Raw genomic sequence first — 19,160 nt, forward strand, 5'->3', positions numbered from 1 at the left:
CTCCCCCCAAAATGAAGAGGAGAAATACATCTCAACTAATTCTATAAGTCCAACATTACCCTGAAACCAACACCAGACAAAGATATTACAAGATAGGAAACTACATCATGAGCATGGAGGTAAAAATTCTAAACAAAACATTAGCAAATCAAATCCAACCATATATTAAAAGGATCATTCATCATGACCAAACGGGGTTTATCCAGGAATGCAGGGCTGCTTTAACATTCAAAAATCAAGTAATGTTCTTCACCATATTAGCAAACTAAAAAGGGAACACCATATAATCGTATCAGCAGATTCAAAAAAGGCACTTGACAAAATTCAATATCTATTCCTGATAAAACCTTTCAGCAAACTAGGAATACGAGGGAACTTCTTCAATATGATAAAGTCTGTGATAACTCGACAGCTAAGATCCTATATAATAGCGTAAGACAGAATGCTTTCCCCAGAAGATCAGGAACAAGACAGGAAAGACTTCTTTCACTCCTATTCAGCACTACACTAGAGGTTCTAGCCAGTGCAACCAAGCCAGACAAAGAAACAAAAAGCATCCAGATGGGAAAGGAAAAAGTAAAACTGTCTTGATTAGCAGATGACAGGATCACATAATAAGAGGCAGCAAACTCCATGTTGTGGACCAGGTTGCTTGTTTCGGTAAATAAAGTTTTACCTAAATACAGCCTCGTTCATTAATTCATGTTTTGTCTATAGGTACTCACATGGTACAACGGCAGAGCTGATGAGTTGTGACAGACAATGTACTGGCCACAAGTCTTAAATATTTACTATCTTTAGTAAGAGAGTAGTTTAAGAAAGAAAAAACTTGACAACTTTTGTTGTGTAGAAAATCTGACGGAATCTATAAAAAAGCTACTAAAATAATGAGTTTAGCAAGGTTGGAGGATACAGAATCAATATCTAAAACTCAACTGTGTTTCTATATATTAGCAATGAACAATCAGAAATTAAAATTTAAAATATACTATTTACAACTGCATTGAAAAATAAGAAATACTTATGGGTAGTTTTATAAAAGATGGAAAGACCTATACACTAAGAACTACAAAATATTCCTGAGAAAACTAAAGACCCATATAACGGGAGAGATACACTTTGTTCAGGGGTTGAAAATTCAAAATTGTTAAGAAGTCAATTCTCCCCAAAGAAATCTGCAGATTCTACATAATCCAAAGAAGATCATAATTCCAGAAGACCAGCAGACTTTTTTTAAGAAATCGACAAGTTGATTCTAAAATTCATGTGGAAATGCAAACGATCCCAAACAGCAAAATGACCCTGAAGAAGACAACTGAAAATTGGAGGACTCACACTACCAGATTTCAGTATGATTATAAACTTATAGTAAGGAAAACAGCGTGATGTTGGTGTTAAGATGATCAAATAGATCAATGGGAAAGAACACAGTACAGAAATAAACCCACATGTATATGGTCAACTGATTTTGACGAAGGCTCCACGGCATGAAGTGACTTGAATCACGTGTTTCATCCTCCTGGAGCAGACAAGCCACAAATCAAAGAGGCTTCGTGGATTACTGGACTAAGGTGTATGTCCAATGTCTGATTTCCATTGTGCGGTGTTTTAGCTCATATTTTTTTCACGTGAATATCAAACTCTTGGTCGACTTTCACTTCCAATGTAACTACTGGGTTCCTTACTTTTTCATTTTCTGGATCGTTATAAAAACCCTCCTCATTTCTGTTAAAAACATGTTCAGTGTCTGCTTTATCATTTTCATTGTCGAATTTATTTTCATTTAAGTAGCGCTTTGAAGGTGACTGACAAGCATATTCTGGGACCCAGAGTCTGAATGAGATGGAAAGACATTTTCGAGACTTTTCCTTTTGTCCAGGAAATGCCTGGGGTACCACAGACGCTCTGAATGCATCTTTTTCCTCACGATCAAGTGTGTGATCTGCCCCATTAGAAGGTAGCTCCTCTCAGTTTACTCCTTCTTCTGAGTTGTCACGTAGTGGCCCTTCCTTAGGACAAGTAGGCATTCTGTAGTTTTCACCAATTTCACTGAACTTGTTCATAACTCATTTATGATGAGTTTTAAATTATTTTCCACTCTAATTTGCCATGTTTGATCCACATTTCTTCACATTTTTGCATACAAGGAAGTCCTGAATAAACAAATATTTCCTCTCTATCGCATTCCTGATTCATTACTGGTTCTTGAGGTGTTTTTGGCAAATGCAAAAGTGGAAGATTAATTTGCTTGTTTTGACTTTCAGATGTCTTTCCTGTCAGGGTGCGTGTTTGTAAAATAACTTCATCCTTAAGTAAGCAAGTAAGGACAAAGAAAAGTCAGAAGGTAATTAAATTTAACTGTTAGACTTCGTCATCTACGCTTAGCTACTCCCCAATCGCTGCACTGTAACTAAGAAGTGAAAAATAACTTGCCTTAACCTAAAATAGCAGAAAAACATGACCCCGCAAACCTAATTTTCTCACTATTGGAACTAAACAATTCATATATATTAAATCTACCAAAAATGAATTAGGAAATGATTTGTAGTGTTGCAAAGACTTTCTCACTTAAAAATATTTCACCTCACCATACCTGAAACTATGACCCCTACAGTGCATTTAAGGATTTCTTTTAAAGACTAATAACTGGAGAATAAGCAAACTTTAAATTATTAGGAGGCAAAATCAATTCACATCAATCAGAAACGAAAGCAAATTCCTAAATTTTAATTCCAATTATATACTACGAAGAGTTATACATCGATATAGAACATCTGCTTTCATCCAGTTCTAATAGTGGCTAATATTCACTAATGAGAGTGGATAAAAAAGTTTTTTAAATAGTTACTGATTTTCTACACTGAAATGAAATTATTTAGAAAGTTATTATCTGTACCCTAACAACAAAGCTCCCATCCTGGAAGGTGTGATTCTCCTCCCAGGCAGTAGGGTGGATCTATGACCCCACTCTCTCCCTGAATGTAGACTCTGAAGTCAATTCCACGGAGACCACAAGGCAAAATAAATCTTTCACCTTGGCATTAGTGACTGGCAATACAAAAGTGCAAATTTTGCCCTGCTGGGAATGATTACTCCTTTAATAGGAATCCAGCTCAGGGGCCATCATTGTTATATTATACCTAATTTCAACTGCTTACTCATGTGATTCAATATTTGATGTTTTATCATGTAAATATTTGATTTTTTATCATGTAAGGCAGTTATAGAAATGGAAGAAGCAAACAATATTCAGAAAATATTTTGCCTCAATTCCAAGGATAAAGTTTAGCTATAAGTTACTATAGATTCTAACAACATTTTAAGTTTTGTAGCTAGTTAAAATGTTATAAAACCTGAAGATTAAATTATGATCTATTGACTCAAAAAGGCTAGTTTAAAAGGCATTTTCATTGGGACTATGGTACCTTATTAAAGCATGGTAAACAATATTAAGCCAGAAATTTAAATTTATATTTTTACATACCTGTGGGTGATTATTTTCACTTCAATCAAGCCTTTCTGGCTCTACCTTTGATGTGATTTCTAAGTCTACTTCTACTGACAAATTTATATATCCAATTAAAATGAACTACTTAGAATAGTTAGATAAAAGCTATATATAATCTTTGTAAAAATAGTTAGAAACTAACATTTTATCAACAGAGAGTTTAAATTAAGCTTAATCTTTAGCTGAATATTTACTTCTGTAAGAAACACTTCTAATTATCTAAAACTTCAACAAACCATTTGGGAAATATGAGACGTCACCAGCTTCGAGGCACACAAACATCTCCAAGATTCATTCACAAATTCATCCACCCAACATCAATGAACAAAACAATCATAAAGAAAGCAAAATTTGGAAACACAGTACAAACATATCAAATCACACTATACTCTATTCTCCACCTCAAAACAGTACCTTTTCAACAACACACTAAGCTTCAACCACGACATGATTCATGCTTTTCAACATTACTGTTACTTTTTACGTTTTTCTCAGTGTACACTCTTCGTTATATCTGAAACGTTTTCCTCTGCTATTCTGACAGTGTCTTTTCATCTTTTATGACTCAGTCTGCTGTGTGAAGTCCTCCTTGATTATAGCTATCTTTCCCCAAATAAAGAGGTGTCTCCCTCCTTGGGGCCACCTTAGGACTTTATAGATTTTTCTAGCATATCTTCACTACACGAACTGTAGATTGTTTCTTTACACATCTATCCTCTGTGCTCCTAGACTGTAGGGGCAATCTCTTCAATCACCTTTGTATCAACAATCTTTATTTATTTCACTCAACAATTATTTATTGAGTTCCTGCTAAGTACTAGGCACTGGGGTTTAAAGAAGAATGTAGATAAAAGGTGCCAGGAGTGGCTTTTCTAGAGATAATGCCTGAGCTGAGACTTGAACAGCGAGGTTAGCCAGACTCAAAGGGGTAGAGGGCAGGAAAGAGGGAGAGCAGGCAGGGCTGTAGCAAGACACGGAGAGAAGCATACAGTGGGGTAACTGTTGTCTCAAATACTGGGACTGGTGAGGAAGGCACCACCAGCAGTTCAGTAATGCCCGAGCAAAGGACAGACAGGAGAGAGGGCTAAGGATGGAGAGCTGGGCAGAAATCAGATCATGAAAGCCTTATGTGTAATTTTAAGATGCCTGGACATGAACATGTTTTACAGAGTGGTTCACAGTCATGTCTGCATTTGAGAGAGATGACTCTAAATGCTGTGGGGTGGGGGCTGAACTGGATGGGCATACGAATAAATGGAGGGAGACGGATTAGAAGGCAATAAGGCAAAATAAAGACGATGCAGGCCCGAACCGAGGGAACGTTTCCAGGAGTATTCAGGCTATAAAATGACGAGGGCCCAGGATAAAAGAAATCTTTATTCAATGAATAAATTTACAAATCCTACCTAGCTGGAGAACTAGACTCTGCTCATTACTTTATAAAAGGCATCAACTAAGAAGAGAAATGATCTAAATGAACAGTTTGAAGTTGCTGGCAGTTATTTTGTAGTTGTTCTGTTTCACATCTCCCTGTGTTGAGGGAGCTTGTGTAGGTGTTTTAAAGTCCTGCTTCTGGGGTCTACCACACTCATGCAGAAATACAAGCAAACAAGTCACTTGTACCGTAAATGACTTTGGATGGATAGCTTGTAGTCAGTACCCTAGGGGATCATTGAAAATCTTTCTCAAATATAATGTTAATTCCAGAGGTAAGGAAAGAAGATAACACTATAGGGGTGAAAAAAATATTGTCCAATTTATTAGTACAGACCTGAACTTATGACTGATGAAGGGCACTGAATTAACTGGTACATAAAGTGGAAGATGTATTAGATGGAGTTAGTCAACAGAATGGGTATCCTAGTAGAATTAAAATTGACTTTCCATATATTATTTATAAATGAAACTGCACTCCTTAAAATTGATTTTACTTGTGAACTATTTATTCATTAAAAACAATAAACAAGGGGAAAGACTGTGTGGACACAGCTGAGAAGGCGGTACTATGTAGCAAATTCTCAATGATTCCCATTACTGCTGGGAAAGCCAATTCTACAATATATAAAGGGATAGAAAATACAAGAAATATTTTAATAATTGGCTTTGGGAGGTGCTTTTTTAGCTACACTGAATATAGTTGTAAGTAATAAAATGCAATCCAATTATACACTTTGCATATGTGCAGTTTACCTAAAAAAAGCTGTCGAAAACAAAAAGCTCTATTACAGGCTAAAACAACTAAGACAGTGGCTGAGGCGCAGATGGAAAGGAGGACGTGAAATGATACAAGATGAAGCTGGAGGACTGTGGCCTTTAACCTCATAGCGATGAGAAGTAACAGCTGGGTTTTAAGCAAGGGGGTCACATAATGAGATCTGAATTTTAAAAATATACAATAATTATGGCTGCAGTGTAGACCATGGTTCCGGGATGAGGAATGGCAGAGAAAACTGTTCCGAGGTTATTTCAGTGTTCTAGGAGGGAAATAATGGTAATCTGACCTCGGGTGAAGGCGTAGGAGAGAAGCAGAGACAGCAAACGCACTAGGTGTGCCATTCAATCTGAGACAAGCTCAGTGGAAATCATCCTAGCTCTCTGGCAGAGAGGACACAGTAGCTCTCATTTTATTTCAATATATAACGTGTTTCTGAGATGAAGAGCTCTGTAACGCGTCAGTGCTCATGGTGCAGTACGAGACAAGCTGTGCACATCTTCCTACAGTATACAGTACTCCCCCTCATCCGCGGTTTCACTTTCCCAGGTGTCAGTCACCCATGGGCCGAAAATAACACTAGGTCATTCCCCTCACTTCATCTCATCACGTGGGCACTGTATCATCTCACATCATCACAAGAAGAAGAAGGGTGAGTACAGCACAATAAGATATTTTGAGAGAGACAGAGAGAACACATTCCCATAACTTTTGTTAGAGTATATTGTTATAATCGTTCTATTTTATTATTAGCTATTGTTGTTCATCTCTTACTGTGCCTAATTTAAATTAAACTTTATCATAGGTATGTATATACAGGAAAAAACACAGCATGTATAGCGTTTGGCACTATCTGTGGTTTCAGGCATCCACTGGGGGTCTTTATGAAATAAACTAAATGTACAGAGGTGATAAATATCCATCTCTTTTTAAAAGCAAAATAACAAGTAATTCTTGAAAGAACTGAGTTTTATCCAAAGGGTACCTTGATCAATAACTAGTGTTTCCAAGTTACTTTTTTAAAGTAAATGTCTCTACAACGAAGGAAGATTTTCTATTTTTTTACCATACCTTTTGTAACGCTTATTTTTACAACAGAATAACATTTTTGATAACTCAGCTTTTACAATACTTTGTTCTTTTCATTAGATGTTTTTTTGCAGGCCTAAAAAAACAACAAACAACTCTTTTCAGGCAAATATTAAATACTTAGAATTCAAAGAGTATTTAAACCTACTGTATTTTATATAAAATCTCTGCCTCTGTGATTAATTTTCTATAAGGGAGACTAAACAATAAATACAAAGATTAGCTAACATTAAGGGACAAGGAAAATATGTTAGTAACAATATTAACAAAGGATTAAATTTAGATCATGCTGAGTCAAAGCAAAAGGGAAAACATAATATTACTTGCATTATTTGATGGAAAGAACTATACCAGGCTTTTTTGTTGTCATTTTCAGTAAAAAGAAGCTTTTACTGGCACCAAAACCTATTGGGAAAGGATTACTTAAGTCCTTACCTGAAGGAAACCCTTTTTGAGTAATCCTCAAATTTCAAGGACTTACTATGCAACTATTATGCATTATTATAAGCACTTGACATGTCCTAAAGGTGCTTTAATCCTCACAACAATTCTATGAGGTAGATAATATATTAGGTATGTTACAAAGGAAGAAAATGGGCACAGAAAGGCTAGGTAACTTGCCCAAGCCCCATACAGCTGGTCAGTAGCAGATCCGGAATTCAAACCCAGGAAATCTGGCTTCAAAACATCTCTTTCACAATATGCTGGGAAAGTCATATTTATTATTAAGCATTTCTATGTAAAATGACAGCACATGAATCTATATTATTATTCCATTTCTAGCTACAATTATAAATCATCATTTCTGAATCTTACACGTATTTTTTTTAAAAAAAAAGACTTTATACCTAGGCAATACTGAAAACCTACTTACAATAAACTAAAGATTTGCTTTTTCTAAAGAACTTCATCTACAGGCATTCATTCACCCATTCAGTTGTTTATTCATGCATTTAACATATACTTACTGAGCACACAATATGTGTCCATGACACTGTTGGTACAGGAAGCATGGCTTTTGTAATTTAGAACTATGTAATCCAAAAGTAATCACCTGTGATAGATTGTTAATAGTGCCTTTTGGGCCGGCCCCGTGACTTGGCGGTTAAGTGCGCGCACTGTGCTGCCGGCGGCCCGGGTTGGGATCCCGGGTGAGCACCGACGCACCGCTCCTCTGGCCATGCTGAGGCCGCGTCCCACATACGGCAACTAGAAGGATGTGCAGCTATGACAGACAACTACTATCTGCTGGGGCTTTGGGGGAAAAATGAATAAATAAAATCTTTAAAAAAAAAAATAGTGCCTTTTTTTACGGTACACAACATATTCCCCTTATCCCCAGAATCTCAAAAACTATTAAGTTCATGCAACCTGATAACTTGAGAGTACCTTACAAAACTATAGCTATTTGTGATGATACTGTCAAAAGCACTATAATACCTAGAAGCATCAAGGAATGATTAAATTCCATTCAGTATGGCCTAAGTGTTTGTATATTTATGATTATATAATTTTTAAAAATCTATGTATGATAGCATAACTTTGAAGGAATCATCTGCTTATTCAATTACCATGTGAGGATATTCCACCTTGGAACCAATTCTGAAGGAACAAGCTCTTACCGTAAAGCTACACATGAACAGAAGTACTATGGACAATTACATTACTATCATCTTTCAAAGATAATGTAATACAATCAACAAGCTTTCTAATATTGGAAATGCAAACAAAATTCGATTAATGAACACGTCCTTCTCTACCAGATCATTTCCAACAGCATACAAATGTACCCTAAAACTCCCATCTTAACATAAAGAAAGAAAGAAAGAAAACTCACTTGAACTCCACATTCTTCTTCAGTTATCACCCATTTCTCTATTGCCTTTTCCAGTAAATATTCTCTAAGGAGCTGTTCACTCTCATTCACTACAGTCCATCTTTGATGGCATCTATTTATTGAAGCTGCTCCTTGTCAAAGTCACTTGTCCTCATCTTAGCCTTTCAGCAGTGTCTCTCTCATATAGTTGAGAATTCTCTTGCCTTAGCCAGCATGCTACATTGTGTTGCTTTATTTCCAGAAAAAGTAATCAGTGCTATTATTCCTTCAGCTAGAATTAAAGAATTTATAGATGTTACCTTCCATTATCCTGATCTATTTCACTTAAACTGCTGTCATTATTCACTTGCAGTAGACCACTAGTTAGTGAATTGGCCTTCTCAAGCACTGGTGTAATCACAGATTCTTCTGATGTCCATTTTTCATTTTAATGTTTCTTTACTTCCTTCATATGCAAGCCAGGACCACTACTTCAAAAAAATCCATGAAAAAGCCAATATTTTCTAATAATTCTACTGATAAAGAATAATAAAAAAAAAATTTTGTGAAATTCCAGCTCTTACACATCTTAATTCATTTACTAATTCACAAAACAGTCCTGAAGTACCAACCACAGGCAAGGAAATACATTCCTGCTTCAAAGTTTGATGTACAATGATGATACAGTGAGATATGTAAGAGCTGACATATGAAAAATTATAAGTGAGTACAAGAAAGGCTTTATCAAAGATGTAAAATAGAGGAGGTGACCAGGAAAAGAAATGGGAGAAAACCACCCTACTCAGAGATTAGAATGTGAGCACAAAGATTAGGAACATGGCATCTAGGTGTTTCCTAGGACCTTGAAAGGAAAAGTATAAAATACATGGAAGCAAGTGGTGAGAGATGAGTCAGGAAAGACATTCTGAAGAACCCTGAATGTTACACTAAAATGCTGGAGTTCACTGTCTAAAAGCAATGACTCAGGAGGGGAAAGTCAAGATGGCGGCATAGGCAGACTCTGAACTCACCTCCTCCCGTGGACACAGCCAATTTACAACTACTTGTGGAAAAATTACCCCTGAGACAGAACTGAAAGCTGGATAAGAGGAACTCCTGCAACAAAGGACAGTCCTAATTGAGGTAGAAGAGGCAGAAACTCCCTTCTGGAGAGAAAAACGCTGCCTTCACAAGCCACAGCACCTCACGGCTGCCCGGGAGCCGCGCACAGGTACACAGCCTCCCTGGAGGAGCGGGGCCCTGAGCCGGGGAGCGCCCCCACTGTGGGCATTTTGTGGACCCAGCACAATCGACACGAGTGGCATAATACCTGACTTTGCCTGCTACTAAAACATTGGGGAGCACCCCCAGAAAAGCTGGTTCACAAAGAAATTAAAACCGGCTCTTAAAGGGCCCATGCGCAAACTCACCTGATTCAGAAAGCAACCTAAAATCACCAGAAAGAAAGGTGCATAGTGCTTTGGTGAAAAGAGACTCACCTAATAGGCCCTGAGTGCATCTCGGTGAGAGGTGAGACCTCTCCAGGGACTGGGACATTGGCGGTGGCCATTGTTGTGGCCCGGTGTGGGCGTGCTGACACAGACGCCACTGGAGTTCTCCCTGAGGCTGGCTAGCCCAGGGTAGCCCCACCGGCTAGAGCACTGATTTAATCCAACTCAGCCAGGGCAGGCAGCCCACCCTAGAGACTGGCCCCACCCAACAACAAGCCCTCAGGCAACTTGTGGGCTGGCACAGATTGGTGACTGGATTCTCTGCAGCCTGGTAACTGAGCCAACTTCAGTAGGGGCAGGGCATGCACAAGGAGCAGGTGGAGAGTGTGGGGCAGTGCTAGAGTGTGTGGGGCTCCCGACATGGAGAAACTGCGTCCGCTTCGGGAGGTCGGGGCACGCAACCAGGGCAGGACTGTGTTGACTGTGGGTGTGGACCTGTGGGCAGCAGGGCTTGTCAGCTGCAGAAGACTTGTGCTTCTCAAAGACCCACATAGGGGGTTTGCCCCACCTTCCAAAGCCTGAAAAACGTGGGTGCTACTGTGCCTGAGGCCAGCCCCATCCAGCTGCAATCCTCAGAGAGCTGAAAAGAGACCTAAACTGGAGGCTTACAGCAATTGTAAGGCCCTGAGCCTAACAACCTGCCACGCTGGGGGCCTATGCACTTAAAAGAAATACTGCAACACAAATGTGGTATTAGAACTTGCAGCCAACTGTGCTGGGGCTCCCCACACCTGATAAAGAGACTGAAGGGCCCACATCAACTACAAGCAGCTGAGCATTACAACAGCTGGCCAGGAGCATAAATCAGCCTCCCTGGGCGCCTACAGGGAGAGCAAACAGGCCACAACAGAAGGACACACGCAGCCCACATAGGGGTCACCCCTGGAACATTGAGAACTGAGGGAAACACACTGGAAGCCTCCTAAGGCATCACTTACATAAGGTCACCTATCCAAGAGCAGGAGACGTAGCTGACCTACCTAATAGGTAGACACAAGCACAGAGAAAGGGGCAAAATGAGGAGGCAAAGGAATACATTCCAAGTAAGGGAACAGGACAAAACCCCAGAAAAGGAACTAAGTGAAACAGAAATGAGCAACCTACCCAACAGAAAGTTCAAACAAAGAGTGTTAAGGATGCTCACTGATCTCCGGAGAAGAATAGATGAACTCAGTGAGAATGTCAACAAAGAAATGGAAGATAAAAAAAGAACCCATCAGAAATGAAGAATACAATACTGGAAATGAAAAATTCACTAGAGGGACTCAAAAGCAGAGTAGAGGATACAGAAGAACGGATCTGTGAGCTGGACGAAAGACTAGAAGAAATTACTCAAGCTGAACAGGTAAAAGAGAAAAGAATTAAAAAGAGTGAGGACAGTCTAAGGGACCTCTGGGACAACATCAAGCGCTCTAACATCCATGTTATAGGTGTCCCGGAAGGAGAAGAGCGAGACAAAGGGGCAGAGAATCTATTTCAAGAAATAATAGATGAAAACTTCTCTAACCTAAGGAAGGAAACAGACATCCAAGTACAGGAAGCACAGAGCCCCAAACAAGATAAACCCTAAGAGGCCCATACCAAGACACATCACATTCAAAATGTCCAGAATTAAAGATAAAGAGAGAATCATAAAGCCGCAAGAGCAAGTCAAGTTACATACAAAGGAAACCCCATAAGGCTATCAGCTGACTTCTCAGCAGAAACCTTACAGGCTAGAAGAGAGTGGCACGATATATTTAAAGTGCTAAAAGGAGAAAACATACAGCCAAGAATACTCTACCCAGCAAGGTTATCATTCAAAATGGAAGGAGAGATCAAAAATGTACTAGACAAGCAAAAATTAAAGGAGTTTGTAAACAACAAACCAGTGCTACAGGAAATGTTAAAGGGACTGACTTAAGGGGAAAAGAGAAGACCACAAATAGGAAAAATTATCTATTTCCATGATAAGAGGGTAATGGATACAAATGCACAAAAAAGAGGTTAGATATGTATCAAAAACATAAAATGAGGGAGGATGGGAGTTAAAGAGTAGAGCTTTCAGACAGAGGTCAAACTAAAGAGACCAGCAATTCTGTATAGAAGAAGAAAGGAACAGAGAAGGACTACTAAAACACTGAGAAAAAAAAAAAGTTAAAAAATGGCAGTAAGTACATACTTATCAATAGCTACTTTAAACATCAATGGACTAAATGCTCCAATTAAAAGGCATAGGGTGACTAATTGGATAAAAAACAAAACCCATATATATGCTGCATACAAGAGACACACTTCAGACCTAAAGACACTCACAAACTGAAAGTGAAGGGATGGAAAAAGATACTCCACACAAATGGCAATGAAAAGAAAGCTGGGGTAGCAGTACTCATGTCAGACAAAATAGACTTTAAAACAAAAACTGTAAAAAGAGACAAAGAAGGGCATTACATAAAGATCAAGGGAACAATCCAACAAGAGGATATAACACTTGTAAATATCTACGCACCCAATGTAGGTGCACCTAAATATATAAAACAATTATTAAGAGATATAAAAACAGAAATAGACAGTAACACAACAATAGTAGAGGACTTTAACACTCCACTTACACCAATGGATAGATCATCCAAACAGACGATCAATAAGGAAACATTGGCCTTAAATGACACACTAGAACAGATGGACCTAGTAGATATATACAGAGCGTTCCATCCAAAAACCAAAGAATACACGTTCTTTTCAAATGCACATGGAACATTGTCCAGGATTGATCACATATTAGGCCAAAAAACAAGTCTCCATAAATTTAAGAAGATTGAAATAATACCAAGCATCTTTTGAGACCACAACGGTATGAAACTAGAAATCAACTATAGGAAGAAAATCAGAAAAGCCAAAAATACGTGGAGATTAAACAAAATGCTACTGAACAACGACTGGGTCAACGAAAAAATCAAAGAGGAAATCAAAAAATACCTGGAGACAAATGAAAATGAAAATATGACATGCCAGAATTTATGGGATACAGCAAAGGCGGTTCTAAGAGGGAACCTATCTCAACAAACAAGAAAAATCTCAAATAAACAATCTAACAATGCACGTAAAGGAACTGGAAAAAGAAGAACAAACAAAGCCCAAAATCTGTAGAAGAAGAGAAATAATAAAAATCAGAGCAGAAATAAATGAAATAGGGCCGGCACCGTGGCTTAGAGGTTAAGTGCGTGCACTCTGCTGCTGGCGGCCCGGGTTCGGATCCCGGCGTGCATCAACACACTGCTTCTCCAGCCACGCTGAGGCCGCGTCCCACATACAGCAACTGGAAGGATGTGCAACTATGACGTACAGCTATCTACTGGGGCTTTGGGGGGAAAAAATAAATAAATAAAATCTTTAAAAAAAAAAAAAAAAGAAAGAAATGAAATAGAGACCAAAAAAAATAGAAAAAATTAATAAAACCAAGAGCTGGTTCTTTGAAAAGATCAACAAAATTGACAAACCTTTAGCTAGACTCACCAAGAAAACAAGAGAGAAGGCACAAATAAGTAAAATCAGAAATGAAAGAGGAGAAATTACAACAGACACCTCAGAGATACAAAAGATTATAAGAGAATACTATGAAAAGCTATATGCCAACCAATTTGACAATCTGGAAGAAATGGATAAATTCTTAGAATCATACAACGTTCCAAAACTGGATCAAGAAGATCTAGAGAATTTGAATAGACCGATCACCAGTAAGGAGATCGAAACAGTAATCAAAAACCTCCCCAAAAATAAAAGTCCAGGACCAGACGGCTTCCCTGGTGAATTCTACCAAACATTCAAAGAAGACTTAATACCTATCCTTCTCAAATTCTTCCAAAAAAATTGAGGAGGGGGGGAAGCTCCCTAATTCATTCTACGAAGCTGACATTACCCTGATACCAAAACCAGACAAGGACAACACAAAAAAAGAAAATTACAGGCCAATATCACTGATGACCATCGATGCAAAAATCCTCAAAAAATACTAGCAAATCGCATACAACAATACGTTAAAAAGATTATACACCATGATCAAGTGGAATTTATTCCAGGGATGCAGGGATGGTTTAACATTCGCAAATCAATCAACGTGATACACCACATTAATAAAATGAAGAATAAAAATCACATGATCATCTCAATAGATGCAGAGAAAGCATTTGACAAGATACAGCATCCATTTATGATAAAAACTCTGAATAAAATGGGGATAGAAGGAAAGTACCTCAACAGAATAAAGGCCATATATGACAAACCCACAGCTAATATCATCCTCAATGGTGAAAAACTGAAAGCTATCCCTCTAAGAACAAGAACCAGACAAGGATGCCCACTGTCACCACTCCTATTGAACATAGTACTGGAAGTCCTAGCCAGAGCAATCAGGCAAGAGAAAGAAATGAAAGGGATCCAAATTGGAAAGGAAGAAGTGAAACTCTGACTATTTGCAGATGACATGATTTTATACATAGAAAACCCTAAAGAATCCACCAGAAAACTTTTAGAAGTAATAAACGAATATGGTAAAGTTGCAGGATACAAAATCAACATATAAAAATCAGTTGCATTTCTATACATTAACAACAAAGTAGCAGAAAGAGAAATTAAGAATACCATCCCATTTACAATTGCAACAAAAAGAATAAAATGCCTAGGAATAAACTTAACCAAAGAGGTGAAAGATCTGTACACTGAAAACTATAAAACATTGCTGAAAGAAATTGAAGAAGACACAAAGAAATGGAAAGATATTCCGTGTTCTTGGATTGGAAGAATTAACATAGTTAAGATGTCCATACTTCCTAAAGCCATCTATAGATTCAATGCAATCCCTATCAAAGTTGCAACAACATTTTTCACAGAAATAGAGCAAAGAATCCTAAAATTTATATGGAACAACAAAAGACCCCGAATAGCTAAAGGAATCCTGAGAAAAAAGAACAAAGCTGGAGGTATCACACTCCCTGATTTCAAAATATACTACAAAGCTATCGTAACCAAAACAGCATGGTACTGGCACAAAAACAGACACACAGATCAATGGAATAGAATCAAAAGCCCAGAAATACACCCACACATCTATGGACAGCTAATCTTTGACAAAGGAGCCAAGAACATACAATGGAGAAAAGAAAGTCTCTTCAACAAATGGTGTTAGGAAAACTGAATAGCCACATGCAAAAAAATGAAAGTAGACCCTTACCTTACACCATACACAAAAATTAACTCCAAATTAAAGACTTGAATGTAAGACCTGAAACTATGAAACTTCTAGAAGAAAACATATGCAGTACGCTCTTCAACATCGGTCTTAGCAACATATTTTCAAGCACCATGTCTGACTGGGCAAGAGAAACAATAGAAAAAATAAACAAATGGGACTACATCAAACTAAAAAGCTTCTGCACAGCAAAGGAAACCATCAACAAAACAAAAAGACAACCTAACAATTGGGAGAAGATATTTGCAAACCTCACATCTGATAAGGGCTTAATCTCCAAAATATATAAAGAACTCATGCATCTCAACAACAAAAAAACTACCAACCCAATTAAAAAATGGGCAAAAGACCTGAACAGACATTTCTCCAAAGAATATATACAGATGGCCAACAGACACGTGAAAAGATGTTCAAAATCATTAACTATCAGGGAAATGCAAATCAAAACTACAATGAGATATCACCTCACGCCTGTCAGAATGGCTATAATTAACAAGACAGGAAACAACATGTGTTGGAGAGGATGTGGAGAGGAGGGAACTCTCATGCACTGCTGGTGGGAGTGCAAACTGGTGCAGCCACTAGGGAAAACAGTATGGATTTTCCTCAAAAAATCAAGGATAGAACTACCATATGATCCAGCTATTCCACTGCTGGGTATTTATCCAAAGAACTTGAAAACAGCAATGCGTAAAGATACATGCACCCCTGTGTTCATTGCAGCGTTATTCACAATAGCCAAGACTTGGAAGCAACCTAAGTGCCCATCGAGGGACGAATGGATAAAGAGGATGGGGAGGGAGGAGGGCGAAAGGGATAATTCGGCACATGTGTGTGGTGATGGGTTGTAATTAGTATTTGGGTGGTGAACATGATGTAATCTATGCAGAAATAGAAGTATAATGATGTACACCTGAAATTTATACACTGTTATAAACCAATGTTACTGCAATAAACAAAAAATTAAAAAGTAAAATAAAAGCAATGACTCTAGGACATGGGAGTAAATCACTCGATTTGTGCTATAGTTTTGGTGTTGTTTTTAAATATAATAATGCTTAACTTAAATGGTTTTTAAAATAGCATGAGGCACATGTAACATGAAAGAAGAAATCAGGGACATATCTTGGGGGGGGACTTTCCTCTTAAAATATCCATATGTCAGAGTGATCTCAGCATCATGGCTGAATAAAACGTACCTTGTTGTGCCCCCAACCACCACCAACAATTTGGCATCCATCTATGGATAAAAGTGCCTTTTTGGGGGCTGTGGGATCCAGCACCATACTCCAAGAAACGTGGGAGGTGTCTCACCCACCAGTGTGTTGGGTAACAAGCATACAGGCCACAGTCCCAGCTATGGACTCTGCATGGCCCATGAACTGGCTCCAGCCACTCTCAGCAGCATCTGGGAGCACCTGGAAAACACAGTCTTAGATAATCATCCTCAGAAGGGAGAGTTTTTGTGGAAATCCAGATTTCCGGCAGAGAAGTTCCACCAGCACACCATGGGAGCAAAAAAATACAATTCTGGATGCACCAGAGAGGGCAGTTACTAATGAACCTCGGCGGAGCAGACTGCTACTTCACATGCAACGACAGCAATGCAAAACCTCAAGGAACATGAAAAATCAAGGAAACAGGATACCACCAAAGGATCACAATACTCTTCCAGTAACCAATCCCAAAGACGTGGAGATCTGCAATTCACCCAATACAGAATTCAAAATTGCAATTTCACAGAAATTCAATGAGCTGCAAGAAAACACAGAAGGACGGGTCAGCAGAATTGGAAAACAATGCACAAACAAAATGAGAAATTTATAAAGAGACAGAAATAATAAAAAAGAATCAAACAAATTATGGAGCTAAAGAATACAATGAATGAAATAAAAAATGCAATAGATAATATTGACAGCAGAATAGATCAAGAAGAAGAAAGAATCTGTGAGTTAAAACACAGAAATTTTTAAATTATCCAGTCAGAGGAGAACAAAGAAAAAGAGCGAAGAAAGCATACTTGAATTCCTGGATGCCAGGAATTGTTGTTACTGAACAATGGTTGGGTCAAGAAAGAAATCAAAGGAGAAATCAAAAAATACCTGGAGACAAATGAAAATACAACATGCCAGAATTTATGGGATACAGCAAAAGCGGTTCTAAGAGGGAAGTTTATAGCAATACAGGCCTACCTCAGCAAACAAGAAAAATCTCAAATAAACAATCTAACAGCGCACCTAAAGGGACAAGGCCCAAAATCAGTAGAAGGAAGGAAATAATAATAATAAAATAATAATAAAAATCCGATCAGAAATAAATGAAATGGAGACTAAAAAACAATAGAAAAAAAAAATCAGTGAAACCAAGAGGTGGTTCTTTTCTCTTGCTGCTTTTCAGATTCTCTTTGTCTTTGATTTTTGACAGTTTTCTTATAACGTGTCTTGGAGAGGATCACTTTCAGTTGAGTTTGGTGACCAATGAGCTTCAGGAACTGGATATCCAAGTCTTTCCACAGGTTTGGGAAGTTCTCAGCCATTATTTCTCTAAATAAGCTTTCTGCCTCATTCTCCCTCTCTTCTTCTGCAACTGCAATAATTCGCAAATTGTTTTTTGTTGTTTTTTTTTTTTTTTTGGCTGGTATCCCATAATTCATGTAGGCTTTCATCACTCTTTTTCATTCCTTTTCTTTGTTCTCCTCTGACTAGATAATTTAAAAATTCCTTTCTTTTAACTCACAGATTCTTTCTTCCACTTGACCTATTCTGCTGTCAATATTCTCTATTGTATTTTTTATTTCATTCATTGTATTCTTTAGCTCCATAATTTCTGTGTGATTCTTTTCTATTATTTCTATCTCTTTATAAATTTCTCAGTTTGTTGTGCATTGTTTTCCTGATTCTGTTGACCTTTCCTTCTGTGTTTTCTTGCAGCTCATTGAGTTTCCATGAAATGGCTGTTTAGAATTCCATATTGGGTAAATTGCAGATATCCATGTCTTTGGAATTGGGTACTGGACGAGTATTGTGATCCTTTGGTGGTGTCATGTTTCCTTGCTTTTTCATGTTCCTTGAGGTTTTGTATCGCTTCCTTTGCATTTGAAGTAGCAGTCACCTCCTATGATCATTAATAACTACCCTGAAATGCATGCAGCATTGTATTTTTTGTGCTCCCATGGTGTGCTGGATGGAACTTCTCTGTTTAAAACCTGCATTTCCACAAAGGCTCTTTCATCTGAGGATGACTGTCTAAGACAGTGTTTTCCAGGGACTCCTAGATGCTGCTGAGAGTGTCTGGAGCTAGTTCATGTGCCACATAGGGTCCATAGCCAGGAATGTGGTCTGTATGCTTGTTACACAATGCACGGGTGGGCAAGACTCCACCCAGGTCCTTGGCATATGGCGCTCCATCCCACAGCACCCACAAAGGCACTTTTATCCATAGATGGATGCCAAATTGTTGGTGGTGGTTGGGGGCACAAAGAGGTACATCTTATTCAGCCATGATGCTGAGGTCACTCTGATATATGGATATTTTAAAAGCAAAGTCCCCACCGCCCCAAGATATATTCCTGATTTCTTCTTTCATGTTACATGTGCCTCATGCTATTTTAAATATCATTGAATTTAAGCATTATCGTATTTAAAAGAAACACCAAAACTATAGCACAAATCTAATGATCTACTCCCAAGTCTAAGAGTCATTGCTTTTAGAGAGTGACCTCCAGCTTTTTAGCATAGCATTCAGGGTTCCTCAGAATTTCTTTCCTGACTCATCTCTCACTACTTGCTTCCATGTAT

Source organism: Ceratotherium simum, chromosome 32 (assembly GCF_057802395.1).
Source record: "Ceratotherium simum simum isolate JZ-2026a chromosome 32, ASM5780239v1, whole genome shotgun sequence".
Taxonomy (NCBI): Eukaryota; Metazoa; Chordata; class Mammalia; order Perissodactyla; family Rhinocerotidae; genus Ceratotherium; species Ceratotherium simum.